We start from the raw sequence: 15,067 nt of genomic DNA, 5'->3' as shown, positions 1-15,067 counted from the left end.
GGGGGGGGGCAGGCCGTGGGGCGGGGCTCTGCGGGGAGCGGTGGGTTTGAGAGGGGGTTTGTGAGGGGTCGGCAGGCTTTGCACGGCTGCTTGAGATTAGCGCGGGTTAACCTCCTCTTCCTTACAGTAGGAAATTCAATCGAGACGTAATCGTGTGACATACAAGGACAGGGCAGTTGGTTTTATTTCCACAGCGTTCAGGGCGTTTGTAAGGCAAATACCACATGAATACGTTGTCGTCTTAACGTTCAGGCTGACTGCGTTGCTCTTTTCCTTCGGATTTAGCTTGCTGCAGTGTTCAGCAGGAGCCAATGTGAGGCAGTAAAATATTGCAGCTGCATACAGCACTGCCGGTCATAAAAGCCTGTCAGTACAGCACACGAGTCATGCTTTGATTTCTTGCCAAATTAAACAGTTGTTATGCTCTTAGGAAGTACCAGCCTCTGGATAAGATATAATTTTCCTGGCCAGGGTTAATTCTCCCACTGTACATGCAGGATTATTGCTGGTAAGGGCTGGTTGAAAGACTATTTGTGAGAATTGATGCAGAGTGCCTGATGACAGATTTTTGTGATGTGTTTCTGCTAACCAATTGCAATATGTGTTTGTTTGCAGATTAGCCTTCCAAAGCACTGCACCCTCTGTGTAGGCAGTGACTCCTCGTGTATCTGCAGTGGTTCTGTAGCTTATAGCTCAGGTATTTATTGAGGGTACAGTGATATTAGTAGGGTATGTGAATAGCTATACCTCAGCTTTGACAACCTCCTGTCCCAGATTGTGAACTGTTGGGATTGTCAAGCTGAGATCACAGGATACATCCAGCATAAATTGAGTTGCAATTTCAGTGCTGAAATAGCAGAACTCTTTTGATGTATAATCAACACTGCTTGAAGGGAGAATGACCCTGAATTTCAGTAAATTCCTGCTGATGTCCTTTCACACCCCCAAAAGATATGCAGAAAAAGCTTACTAAGCATCTGTAACCGATATACAGTACAGATAACAGCACTTTGCTGATAATCTAGTTAGCAAGATGAGTGCTATTCTTGGATGTATTCGAACAGCATCTGCTACTAGTAATGAAGATCCTACGAGAGAAATAAAACAGTGATCCTGTGTTTATCCCAAGAGCAAGGATGTCTCATCTGCAGGTGTTAGCTGTAGAGAACAAGGCCTTTAAAGACCATGTGGAAGTTCTCATCTCATCTACTCTCAGAAGCTCATACTCTAACTCCTATAGGGAAACTAAATCTCAGTGCAGGAGGTTTTGTCAGGGAGTTGGTTAAAATGCAGAAGTTGTGGCAAAAGAATTGCTGTTTTGCATGCTACAGCTGGTGGCAAGCAAAGTAGTTTTGTTTTGAGTCTGAGCAAGAAGTTTAAGCCAGTGAAGGCACTCAAGGTGAAACAGTAGTTGAAAACAGTGAAGAGCTATAGTGATGAAATGATGAAGGGGATGTGAGGTGTCAAACCTGTGAGGTAAGAGAAATAATTAAACCTCGGGCAATAATGATCAAAAAGTACATGTGTACTGCATATTTGTTACAGATAAGTCACAAAAAGTTACATGTAATGCTTTGAGGAGGGTGGTGAGAAATGTAGAACATTCAGGTGATTTTGCTGTGGGTGAAAAAAAAAGAAAACCAACCAAACAACAAACCGTAAGCTCAGTTTACCATTATTTTGTTATTCAGCAGATCTGAAACACTGGGGGCTGAGACCTTAAATTACAGTATTAAGAGAAATGCAAAGTTCCTTTGGCTGTTCCCCATCCACACCAGCCCTGCAGTCCCAGTTTAAGCTGTCACCTCCTATTGCAGCGTGCTGTTGTTCAGCAGCCACAAGTAGGTCACGTAGCACAGATGGTCTTGCTGCCAGCAAAATGTGGAGTCTGCAGTCCCCTTTGAGGCTATTCCCTGTGCTCTCTCTCCTTTTCATAGTGTTAGTATGGAGAGAATGGAATGAATTCTGATGCTACCAACCGTTTTATCATCTGCTCTCTGAGACTGAAAGCATAAAGCAAAGGTCTACAGATACCAAGAGAGAAAAAAGTGAAGGGATGGTTGGAAAGAGGGCTGGATTGGTGCTTTATGAAATATGGCACTGCTATGTTAGAGTGTTTCCTGGGCTTAGTTTATCTTCATCCAGACTGATGGAAGCCTGGATTCATGCGGAGCTGCTGTGCTTGACCTCTAAAGGGGCAAAAAAAAGTAAGCCAGAAAAGGGGAAGATGCTGCCAGGATATGTGGGATATTCATTTTATCTTTCTTGCAGCATCATAGCATCCTTCTATTTGTGCACTTTTCTGTAGAACATAACTGGGAGGGGACATGTACCATTTAAAATTTGTTTCTAAACACTATGGCTGAGTTCCCTGCCAGAACACCAGAATCTCTGAGTTTATTTCCCTATCCTCTGCCTTGTCCTTCCTCTCTCGTTAGCATCTCCACTAGCTGCAGAGCAACAGCAGCTCACCCGTGCAGCCTGGGTGAACACGGTGTGACAGCTGCCTGCTCTGTTACCTGGGTGCTTTTATTTACTAAATCTAATTGCTCTTTATATTTTTGTGAAGTACCTTCTCCTATTGGTTTTTTTTTTTAATGTTGTCACATGCAATTATAAGCAGCATGTTGTCTCAGTCTGAGTTTAAGCAATTCGTGCTGCTGGAAGTGAGGGAAATCACAAACTGCAAAGAAAAGGTAGCTGGAAAGACTGAAGGTTGTTGCTATCAGAATACTCTCATGTTGTTAAAAATAAACACATATGTAGCTATTTCATATAAGCATTTAAAAACACTTAGAATTAGACTGAAGTCATCACAATTTTCATCCAGATAAGCTTTGTTATGATTTCTGTGTGGGTGCTGAGGAATGTATTGTAATTTGCCCAGTGCTTTACACTAGGCTAAAAGAGCAAGATTCAGGAGTAGTAACCTACGTTTCTGGTCTTTGGAAGCTTCAAGCTGAAAATGTCATTTAAGTTCCAATTATTTTTGTTAGTTTGAAGCGCCTGGGAGACGACTACGAGGATACAAAACCAGACGTGTAGTTTCGGCTTCAGTCGGCAGAGGGAGTACAGACACCTGTGTGCAGTGCCATGCAGGGCCACGCGTGACAGCTGAGAGATCAGGCTCTGCCCTGATCCCTCTTTTGTCTGCAGGAAAGGTAACTCTCTTCAGTGAACGTTTTCCTGGAGGCTAAAAGGCAGTGGTGGGCTGCTGACGCTGTGATCTGTGAGCAGTCTGCTTAAAGGTGAAGTCATGAGCTGCTGCAAAAGCAGAAGAGGGAGGCAGTGCCTCTTAAAGCTTTGATGAGTAGTAACGTTGGATAGTTAGAATAGAAACAGGCAGTCTGTGTTCACCCACTCTTTTGACAGTGAGCCACTTGGTCTGTGTTTTCAACATAACACTCGATCTCATGGGCATTGTTTGTCCCATGATAAAGGCAATGCCTGCTACTATTTGATTAATGTTTGTCAGGAACTTTGAAAGAACTTTGCAATGGAGTTAATGCAAAGTGGAGTGGTTTTAAATTTAAGTTACAATACTGCTTGACTTCTGCTTAGATATGGTGCAGGCGTGATGCAGCATGGTTATCCTGTTCTGCATCCCAGTATCTGTATTTCTTTTGTGTTGGTTCCCTGTATCAACAGTCTGGCAATATTCTCCACTGACTGCCCCTAACTGATGCTGCATGACATTAGGCAACCCTGTTCAGCTGTGTTTCATCTATTAAATGCTGAGCAAAACTTGATCAGAGCCTTTTTTTGGCCAAATGGAACAAATGAATCTTCAATAAAAGTTGTTTGCATTCACTTTCTTTATGTCAACGATGAAAACACAATACTGTCATTGTTTCTTAGGAGCCCTAAAATGATTAGGCAGTAGAACTCAAGATTCCTTCAAGCTTGCACAGCATGGATTGCAGAGAAGGAAGAGCTGCGCTGTTCAAAACAGGAAGTTCTTAAAGCAGAGAGGAGGAATTTACCAAAAGGTAAAGGTGAGGGTGGAGCTTGGCTTAATCATAAAATAAGGACAGAGGAAGTAAGAAAAATCTGACAAATAAAATTCCAGTTGTTATCTTCCAATCTCTGTGCATGCAATTGAACTTTATTCTAAATGTTTGGAGTATTTTTGCACAGACATGTAAAGAAAAAATAGGACTCGTGCTCTTTAGACTTGTTTTAGTGGCTGTATATCTCAAAGACTGTATTAAAGCCACAGGATAATACAGAAACATGCTCTCAGACTTTGACTGTTTCAAAAGTTGAGTTGGCAGCAGTGTGGTGCCAGCACAGCCCTTGTGCTCCACATTGCACCTTTCCAATTGAGAAGTGACTGGATGTTCCTGTGGAGGTAAATCCTTGGTTATTAATCCCACAAGCCAGGCTTCATTCTTCTTGGATTAACTCTGTGGATTAAAGCTGCCTATCTAAATTTCCCATGCCTTAATTAGGTCCAACATAACCTCCAATTCAGGGCATTTGTTATTCACTGTTGCTAGTGCAACAGCACTGAGCTAAAGTTAAGACAGGACAAGTCTGAGAAACAGGGCTGAGGTGGGGAGAATTTCTTCTTTCCTGCATTAGTCATCTGGGATTTGCCCCTTCCAAGTGAACAAACAATATCATAGAGTGAAATGTCTTCTGGTGCACTTTCCCCCAAAATACTTGATTTCTCTGCACTCACATTGCTCTTTTTCCATTGATTTTTACCTGCACTTGCTCAAAGCAGCTTCAACATTAGCAGAAATACCTAGCAGTCTGCTTTGTTTGGTAGAGCATCTAAGAGTACCTCCGTTGCAGAGGAACTGTGCGTCATCAGCTTCCACAGATGTCTGTGTAACTTCACTGCTGTAAGTAACAGGGTAAAACATTTCTGATGTCAAAATTGGCATGGAGGATCTCATGTGCCAGTCTGAAACCACTTTATACATATGAGTTGCTTATTAGATTTTTGTTTGCTTAATTGACAATAATTCAGTATATATGCAGATACCTAAATAAATGTTTATTATAACTACAGGTTCCACGGCATATTTTCTAAAATGCTTTTGGGATCCCTGTGGATGAATGTAAGACCTTTCTAACCATCACCAGCCATCAGAGGCCAGCCAGGTGCTACAAGATGGTCCACTTAGCTTAAATATTTGTGCTCTGGGAATTTTGCTCAACGTTTACTTAAACATTCTGTTTAAAATAAAATAAAAACACCCAGAAGGAAGAGTTTCTGTAATCTGTTTTAGGTATCTCAGTTCTGTTGAATGAGGGTTCAGAGTTCATGCAGTGGTACCAGAGAAGCTGATGGTGACTGTAGAGCAGGGAAGTGCCCCAGCTCTGAGAGCTGATCCCTGAGAACAGGGTTGGCTTTGCCTCCCTGACCTTGTCTCCAATGGGCTCTGAGCACATGCAGGCTCAAGGTGGGTGCACTGAAGTGAGACTTTCAAAATAAGGAAGGTGAGCTAACTGAAAAGAAATGAGTGTAATTGTAGTGTTATTGTGAGGAGGAAAGTCCCATTCATTCCAACAAAACCAGGATTTAATTTGGGGTTGTCCTTAGAGGTTTGTTTGTTTTGAATTTATTTGCACAGTAATCTTACCTGGTGGCGTACCATATCTCTATTTCCCCATCTCTCATCCCATAAAGAGCACCTTAAATACTGACTTATTTTTTAATCTAACTCCCCTACATGCTGGTATTAATCCATATGCTTTACAGCCACCCAGGAAAGCTTTTCATACAAAATGTTGGCATTATTAAATGAATGTTGGCTGTCCCTCCCAGGGTGCATTCCTCTGCCACTTCTGATTTTTTTTTTTTTTTTTTTGGTCTTGTTTTTTCTTTTCCTTCATTCTGACTGAACCACTATGGCTTGTTTCTCATTTGCTCAGCCCTGTAGGGGAGATATTGAGGGCTAATGTTTGTTAGATGGTAATTAAGACAATGAAAAATGGATGTTAATGTAAAATGCCACATTCCTTTATAATTGTCTAGAGATAAACCTTTTCTTGCAGCTGTTCTTTTTAAGAAAGTCTGTCAGACAGTAATAGACTGCTTCCTTCTTTCCATGCAGATTTCAGAGATCTGCAAGAAGTCCAGGCTTCTCAGAAAGAGCTTCAGTGTCCTGTGCAAAACAATTAGTTCAGAAACAGTCATCCCTGATGGTAAGGCTTATGAAATTAGGAACAGCCGGTGCTGTGTCAGTGTTAGGATTGAACTGTGAGGGGGGAATGATGGCTATGCTTCTACAATTAGAGTTCACATGACACCATCTCCAATTAGTGGTAGGCAGGTGACATCAGATTTGTGTTTTTCTTCTCAGGAAAATGAAGGATTGTAGGAGATTGTTTACTGATACAAAATCTTGGCTGGGGGCACCCACTTTGTTCCTGCTGCACTGGGTCACCACAGCAACCTTCAAGGTGCAGCTCACTCTTTGTGGTCCTCCTTCCTTCCATCACAGGAGTGCCATCAGGAAGGAAGGCTTCAGGCTTCCCTCCTCCACCCCTGCTTCTCATTCACGAAGCCTTGGAGACTTGCCAGATTGCAAGCAAGTGCCCCTGAGAAATATTTACTTCCTGTTGGCGTTTTTTTTTTTTTTTTTCTTCCTTAGGCCCCCAGAGGCCTCATTTTTCATGAATAAAATATGAGCCATACTCCTGGAGTCATGAAGGGAGGAAAGCACTGGCAGCTGGGGTGGCCGCTGCTTTTATTGCTGTGGTTGCTGATCCCTCCTTCCTCCAGTACAGGGAGGGGAGGGGAAACAGCCCCAGGCTTTAGCCTAGTTACTGCACCCAGTATGAACATGTAGCCCGTAGCTCACATGGAGGCACAGCTCACTGCATGCTGCCTTGTTTCAAACAGTCCATAACAGTCTAATTTAAGTACCTCAGACTAATTTAAATACTTGAGGTATTTAATTTTGAGCAAAAAATGAATTGTCATCATTTCAGTTCAGAGCGTATCACTGGCTGATGTTCAGTTTTGATTGTGATAACCAGTTGATATTTGCCCGGTGTTCCCCTTTTTCTCTTTTTTACACTTATCCAGATGAATGTAGAGTTCTGCATCCACTTCTCCATACTGAATCCCTTCTCATTTGTTTGCTTGTTTTCAGCTGCTTCTACAGTTTATCAAAAACATTTTGCTTTTGCTTTGCTTTTCTACTTTTCTTGCAGGTCCTTTCAACTTTGTATGTTGTTGAGATTAAGCAGATATTTTATGAAAATATTAACTGTACACAAAAGCATTTGGCCTCTTGGTGACCATTCCTGTGCTCCTTGTTTGGGTGACAGCCTTATAGATGAAGAGGTGGGATACTGAATATAATCTTTCCCGTATGACTTAGTAACAATGCATAGTGTTACATTCAGTGCCTGCTTACTGAGCTTTGGCAACTGTCTCTTCCCTACACATGGTTTGTCCCTGATATTTCCAGGCTGCTGAGCATTTCATGTAAGTACTGCTTTCAACTATGAAGCTGCCACCAAAGCTGAGAACAGAGGCTGATTCCTACACTGTTACTGCTTCCATTCTCTTAAATTAGTTTCTGAATTCAGTACTCGGATCAGCTGAGAACAGGGCAGATTCCTAGATATATTTTTAAGTGATAGTTTCCAAGCTTGCTCTCAGATTTAGCTTTAAACTTGGTTTACTGTTAATATTTTGATAGGATCTTTAACTGAGTAGCTGAAAACTTCATTTATCCAAGCAACACGCTTGCTGGAATCCCAAAACAACCTGATATTGCCAACATATAGATGGCAAAACTGAAACAGGAAAGTGCGATGTTTTCTCCAAGAGGAAAGAGTTTTGACCTACAGTGTGGCCTTTGTCTGTTATACCTACTGAATTCTTCCTTATATGACTCACACAACTATACTTGTGCAGGTTTTATGTGTGTTAATAAACACAGCTACATGCAAGCATTACATGTTTGTACATGCAGGACTTATCTATGGTGCTTTGTATGTTTGTTTCTATAAAGCCAAACAGATGATCAGTTCAGATGTAAACTGCTGTTTACTGCAGCACTATAGGGGGATTTTATAGGGTGAGCTGCTTCCCGAGCATATAGTGCTATATAAATTGTGTGCAGTGAGTCCACTGTGACTATACTGCATTTCAGAAGCTCTCTTTGTCAGATCAGTGAGTTCCCAGTTAACAACCACCTGAACTGCATGCTGCCATCTGGTTGATAAAGGTGTTGAAAGGGCAGAAATTCTTACATGCTGCCTTTAGACTGGCTGGGTTTGGCTTTCTCTGCCTTTCAGAGGTTCCTCTGCTGTGGATGGGTGATACAGTCATACAAATGCCACCAACACTGAGTTACTTCAGAGCCAGAGACAGAGGGACAGAGCTGCTCTGTTAATCTTTGTTGTGAAATTCAGATAGTGGCTGCATAAAGTGGTGTGTTTGCACAGCTATCAGTTAGCCTTTTATTGGGATGAACTGTCAGTGCATGTGGAGGTTTAACACAGTGCAATTAGAAAGCAGCAAAATGCCCTCGGTGAACATCTCTTGTTGTTTCATTATAACACACAGAGCTGTGCTTAGTAAAGCTCATTTCAGGGTGGAAATATTGTTACTTATTGAAAATAACCTGCTGGTAAAGGTGCTGCAGAGAGTGATTTGCTGGATGCACGTGAGGCAGCATGGTAGATTTTATTATGTTTTTTTAGAACTGGAACTAACAGAGTGATTCAAAGGACATCTCAAGTCAGAAGTAATTTTTCTTTGTCCCATGTCTCAGTCAGTGTAACTCTGAGCAAGGCACTTGACTTCATTATGGTTCAGTCCGCATAGCTGGAAAATCTGTGTTAAAGGCAGGAATATAACTGGAAAATCAAATTCTGTAGGAAAGTTGAGCTTGCTTGAGAAAATAAGGGGTTTACAAGCTCAAATCTTAGTGCTGTCTCTACTGGCATTCTGTTGCATCTGTGTTCTGCTGCTTTAAAACAAGGTAATGCATTGGATAAGGGCTGATCCTGGAAGGTGCTGTGCACCTGCAAGCCATGGTCTAACTATGCACACTTGGTGATCTAATTAATTTCACAGCAATTGCTCCCACAGATGAATTTAAACCTGCAGTTATGACTTCTGCTAAATTGAGGCTTCCGTTCCCTGTTGAAACTGGCAAACTGGGAGGCTGATGCTTCCCAGGCTTCTGTGTTTGGGTGCAACTTCACTGCAATTGATGATAAAAGCATCTTTTGTGTTGGTATAATCATAGTCTGCTGTAGGCCAGGAGGTGGTAGAGGTGGAAAATGTGTGCAACTAATCTTCTGCTGCAGAGATCAGAGACAGGCTTCTTGTGCAGCTGGGTGACAGCACATCCTAGCTAAGCCCATGGCTTTGTCAGACTGCAGCCACAGCTGCAAACAAATGCCAAAATTGGTCCTGTTCTGTGTGGAGGGTGACACTTGCCTCCTTAAAGCCCACGTTGCTGTGGGAGAAGTGTTTTACTCTCCTGTGTTAGATTTACAGGTATTTTTGTGCATTCCATACCTCTCAAAGCAATACAGCTGTGGCAGCAATGATGGAATGAATCCAGCAAGATTATAATTTCTTTTCAACTCGTGCTCAAGCTGATCTGGGTATGTATTTCTAGATACACCAGACACACAGACTTGATCTTTAAACACACTGATATGTTATTTTTTGGGTGGGAGGGAATAAAGAGAGTGAAACTGCCCTGCACGTTTGAAGTGCTATCTGTTTACAGGTGTTAACATCTAATGTCCTTTTCTATTGGAGCAATTGCAGGATGTAGCCCTGCATTACAGCTCTCAGATCAGTCATGCCAGCCCTGTGAAACGTCATCTGCATGAGCAGAGCACTGTAAGTGCAGAAATGGTCAGACTTAACTCCCTGACTGTTAGGACCTGAAGGTCATAGCAGTATGTCTTCTCAAGGCAATTTGCTCTCAAATTGCAATATGGCCATGGCTTTGTATTATGGTGCTACAGAGTATAATAATATCTTAAAATAAGCCAAGTTGTGAAGAAAACAATTGGATGTAGTCATTTGTTACATATTTCAGATTTTGGTCAATGTTTATGGTCTGCTTAAATATCATAGGTACAAATGGGAGTGGGTGAATTTCTCTGTCACACTTGCCTATGTACAACAAGGAAACGAATTCCCAGCCTGTTAGGAGGACATCTGTTTCCATGACATTTTAAGCTCAGTTCACAAATATCTTTTCTGTTTTTTCCTTTAGCTATGTATACCATTTGCACGCTGGATAGGTGTGAGATGATTAAATTCATATTTTGAAAGAATTCTTCACCAAAAGATGCCCTGGTAAACTTTTTGTTTCTAATTTCCTTTCCTCAGCATATATCTCAGTAATCAGTTATTTCTGCTCTTTTGCTACAAGCATTCTCAGATGTATTGTGGAGAATATAAAAGAAAAGATACCTCAAGAGTGCCTACTGGAAGAGACCAGAAGGCTCTTCAAGCAAATATCCCTTCAGAGCATCCCCATATGTTATCATGGGCTCAGTGGAAAGAGAAGCAGCCCTGAAGTGCCATATCAAACAGCTATTGAGTTTGTTCAGATAAGTTTCTTTTCAGTTGAGAGCTGTCTCATGCTATTTGTTTTTCCTAAATAGAATTAACATAGCTACAGCTGCAATATGATTACCTTAACGACCTCTAATGTATTCTGGCTCTGTCTTCCACAGGTTAACTTACTTGAATTGTATTTTTCCACTTGTTAGCTTTATATTTGCTCCTCAGATTTCTCCTGCTTCTAAAGATGATAACACAGTTTGCCTCTTTTCCTTCATTCTTTTGAGCCTTCACAACTAACAAGCTGGCATTTCCCACTGGCCTGTTCTGAAGTGCACACTGTGCATTTGCATTGTCTGAAGTTATGAGTGCAATGCATGCTGGCATGAGCAAGCCCTGACATTTGCAGAGAAGGAAAAAAAGAAAAACAGGCTGGACATTACTCAGTCTGTTTGTGCATGCAGTGGGTCACCCTCTTCTGAACAGTGGTGCTTAATGCATTTACTCTGTTACCATCTTTGAAGGGATAGAAAATGTGCTGCTTGTGCCAAGTGCAGTGTAACACAGTTCTGTTCAGGAATATCAGGTATAATTACTGTCTCTCCTGTTTCTAAACATCATTCTCATGTGTCTGTGCCTTCTGTTGTGAAATGGAGCACGTGTGTGCTTTATGGGAGCTGTGAGGACTGACAGGTCAGTGGTTGTAGTGCACCCAGCAGGCCAGGGCTCAGTCATCAGTTCTGATGTGACTGAAAAGGACTGAGCAGCTGCAGCTTTAATTGAGCTCACCTGTGAGGATTTAGGATGGAGACAAATACTAGAGCAGGCACCAGGAGCTGTTTTAATGTGTGGCAACCACGTTTAGTCTGGTCAGCTCAAAGCACTTTACAGATTAGTTCAGCAGAATTGTTCCTCTTTCACTGTTAGTGAGGACAGCTGAGATGAAGGGAGTTTCCATTTAATGGTGGCAATAAAACTAGAAAATAGATTGGAGTGCAATTTTTATGTATCACAGTACTGTGTTCTGTAGAAAGCCATACTGGCAGATTTGTTCCTCATTGAAATATATAATACAACTGATGCAGTGCAATTAATAAGACTAAACTGGCAGGAAACTAAAGAGTCACGCTAAGTTCCTGGATTTGGGTTATATCATGGCATCTGGCTGATGAAATCCACATTAGAAGGGCTTTTCTGTAATAAATATTCTAAAATCAAAGCCAACACCTGACAAATGAGCAGGATTCTTCAACTCTTCTACACCCATTTTAGTAAGGCTGGATTTTTTGGGAGGCACGATTGTCCTTTCCTCCTAGCAATTGCTACAGCAATTTTCAGCCACAGAAATGAGGTCATCTGGGGCACCTTGCTGCCTTATTTCTGCACAAAGAAACAGTCTCCTCTTTATAAAGACCTCGTGGTGATTCTTTAAACCTTTTAATGCCTTCCTAAGAAATGACGGCTGGGATCAGTGGATGGTTGGATAGGTTGATGGTGAAAACATAATATGGTGGGAAAAACAAAATCCTAACATATGGTAGATAGTTTGTTGTACCAGAATAGCACATTTCTGTAGCAAAGGGATGTTTCTGTGGAAAGAACAAAATTCAGTTTAACTACCACAGAGCTGTCCCAGAGACAGGCTAGCAGCTCTGCACCAGCTCTGAAATGGGATGTGCTGTGGGTTTTGAGCTTTGTATTGATGCTATTCTCTTTGCTGTGCTATTTATGTCAGGTCAGTCAGGACCTTCAGTCGAAAACTTTCCTTAATCAGAAACAGACATTTGGGGGAAGCAGAGGGCAACTAGTTGTACTGTGATCAGTGTGCATGCTCAGGCCAGCTGGTCAAACCACCTGAGTGCATTCCCAAGGAAGATGTTTTTTTTTTAAAGTATGGCTTTTCTCCAAGCATCAAAACTTGGAGCACAGTTCCCTCCCCTTCCTCATTAAACACAGCTTCATTTGTAGATACCAAAATCTCCTTAAGTTCTAGCCACAGACAGGGAGCTTTTTCAGCCTGGCTCCCTTCCCTTGACTTTGATCTTCTAACACACTGTAGTTTATGCAGAGGAAATGGGACTTTCTTGCTTCTTGCAGGTCCTGCACAGTCTGTAGCTCTGGTAGTAGAAAACATCTGCTGCTTTTATTTGATCTGCAGTATTACTTGTCAGGCCCAAACAACGGGGAAATAATCTCCTTTTTTCATGCTCTATAGTCTGGTTCTAATTTGTCACAGACCCTTTTCAACCAGGTCAGAGAAAATGATGAATCTCTTCACCCCTGGCAGCAGAGAGAGAAGCCTGGTGGCACGTCCTTGGAGCAGAAACTGAAGAAAGGAATAATTTTTTGACATAAAAGGAAAAAACAATTGCTGGGCCAGAAGCAATTTTGCTTTGCAAAACATAAAATGGTTTGGATGGTTTGCAAACTAATGGTGTCGTTGCATACAAACATCATGGTTTGGCAACTGGAAAAAGGTAGAGTTGCCACATTATGACTGTTTTTGCCTCCTTTTATTTTCCTGGGGATGTCCTGAGCTACACAGAGCTATACAGACAATTTTTACTTTGCAAAGTAGCTTCATGAAGTGGTTTGAATATAGGACGTTGTGCTGGGAGATCTGATAGGCTTAATTCTGACTTGAGTGTGTATAAGAAAGAAATATATAAACAGAGTAGAAGTACAACATCGTAATAACCACAGTCTGGCAGCCTTAGTAGCACAGCTGGGTACAGTACTGGGTTAGAGCAAGTCTTGGGAGGGTGAGCTAAGCTCTCCCAGTGTTGGTTTCCATGCCTACAAAATGCTGGTGATGTTTGCTCCCCTTTGAGGTCAGTAGGCATGGAAGTCTTTATCAGAGCAAACCTTGCAGTGCAGCTCCCAGTTCTCCTGTCACGTAAAAAAGCAGCTGAGCAAAGGACAGCCCAACCTTCAGTCCTGACTGAGACAAACAGCAACCTTTAGGGCAGTAACAAAGAAAGAAAATGAATATAAATATGCAATGCTGTGCTGGAGCTGAAGGTTTGCTTAGAGTAACTCATCCACTACTTAAACTTGGATTGTTCCCCTGGCCCCTCTTTACCAGAAAGAAGATGTTGTAGTTAAGTAGTACCAAATATCCCTTCAGCCTCATGTGCTGTCTTTTTCTATTTGTGTGTTGTGTTCCTCTATGTCTTGTGTTCCTTTCTTTTGGTCATCCTTGCTTGTAAACGTTTGATGCTGAGGTGTAGATGTTGACCAACATCTGTCAGTTTCTACTGGATGACCATGGATACGGAGTTTTTTCTCTACAGGACTCAATCCCCTACTTGCAAAGAGGAGGGGCTGATAGTCCCCATCATTGTAAGCTGAGATCTTCAAACAAAGGCTTAACAATAACCTGCTGACTAAAAAGAGGAGGTATCCAGAGCTCCACTGCCAGCATGGTCTTGAGTGCATCACTTGGACATTCTATCAGTGGACAGAACTTCAAGCCTCCACATAATGGATGCTGAATTTCTCTGTAATCTACTGGCTATTGGGCTCCTGAATACAGGTTTTGTAATAAAAATGACTTCTTCAACAATAAAGTATGGTCCATTTTATTGTGCTGCATTTGTGTGGTGTGTTGTCCCAGTTTCCTCAGCAAGGAGGGTTACTTTAAAAAGGAAGAATGAGAGGAACCAGATTGTGCTAAGGACTACGTTACACCGATGGTTGGAGTTTAAGTAATAGTTAATGTACTATTTTCAGAAGAGGAAATATACTAAAAAAAAAAAAACAAAAAACCAAAAACACCTGTAAAAGCTCTTCTTGATTTTCATAATTAATGAGAACTGCTGTGATCCTTCAGTATATTTTCACCTGCGCTTTCTTTTACAGTAAGAAGTGTGTAGGAATGCACAGCAGTCAAGCTGGTAGAAAGACTTCTTTCAGAGCATTTCAGTTGTGCTGTACAAGGCACGCTCACCCCCTGGAGGATCCTGGAGCTGTTTTGATGAAATCTTGTTTCTCCCAGTGAACCAAAGCAAGATCAGGCCTTCAGACAGGATCATATCTAACATCAGCATCACCCAAATAAGCACCATCAGTTGTGCTGAGTGTTACTGGAAGGAGGGTGAGTGGGGTTTGTATCACTTAAACTTCTCATTTGAGCTAATTCTTGAGTGCCACTGTAATTGCTGGATGGAAACATGTTAGAGAGCAGAGAATCAGAGTTGTTACAGGGGAACATAACATTTAGGTGAGCGACAGAGCAATTGTCTCATCAGCTCTTGAGAGATGCTCCATCCCTCTGTGCTGGGAAATAAAATGAAAAGATGCTTCAATGCTTAGGCCATCTCCTACCTGCTTATTCATGATGGCAGAACACGCAATATTTTTGTTTCTTTTATTCCCCTAGGTACGTGTGCTCAGACCTGCAGGAGTCCAGAGGACTCGGAGGGACCTCCTCTCCCAGCTCCCTTCTGCTGACACGCCGTCTCCATAGGCAACTACAGAGAAGAGACCAAACATCCTGCATCCACACCCGCAAACACCGACTTGGGTTTGGATGCAGGGAAGATATCAGGAAGCTCA

At 41.9% G+C, this 15,067-nt stretch overlaps 1 long non-coding RNA gene across 10 annotated transcripts; it reads left to right on the top strand.

The window, feature by feature from the left end:
* The first annotated feature begins 9 nt into the window (after positions 1-9).
* LOC116228193 (uncharacterized) lies at positions 10-14,210 on the top strand. Of its 10 annotated transcripts, none has more exons than XR_016459175.1 (7): positions 10-508; positions 616-1,476; positions 2,997-3,161; positions 3,859-4,850; positions 5,021-5,112; positions 6,069-6,159; positions 7,174-14,210. It is a non-coding gene; the product is annotated as an uncharacterized LOC116228193 (long non-coding RNA). The 10 variants fall into 10 exon arrangements; XR_016459178.1 differs by having other exon boundaries at positions 10-1,476; positions 3,859-3,989; positions 4,775-4,850; XR_016459176.1 differs by having other exon boundaries at positions 10-1,476; positions 3,859-3,989; positions 4,730-4,850.
* The last annotated feature ends 857 nt before the right edge of the window (positions 14,211-15,067 follow it).

Source organism: Phasianus colchicus, chromosome 21 (assembly GCF_987193195.1).
Source record: "Phasianus colchicus chromosome 21, bPhaCol1.hap1.1, whole genome shotgun sequence".
Taxonomy (NCBI): Eukaryota; Metazoa; Chordata; class Aves; order Galliformes; family Phasianidae; genus Phasianus; species Phasianus colchicus.
The sequence above is the reverse complement of the archived record's forward strand: the minus strand, read 5'-3'. Positions and strand labels throughout refer to the sequence as shown.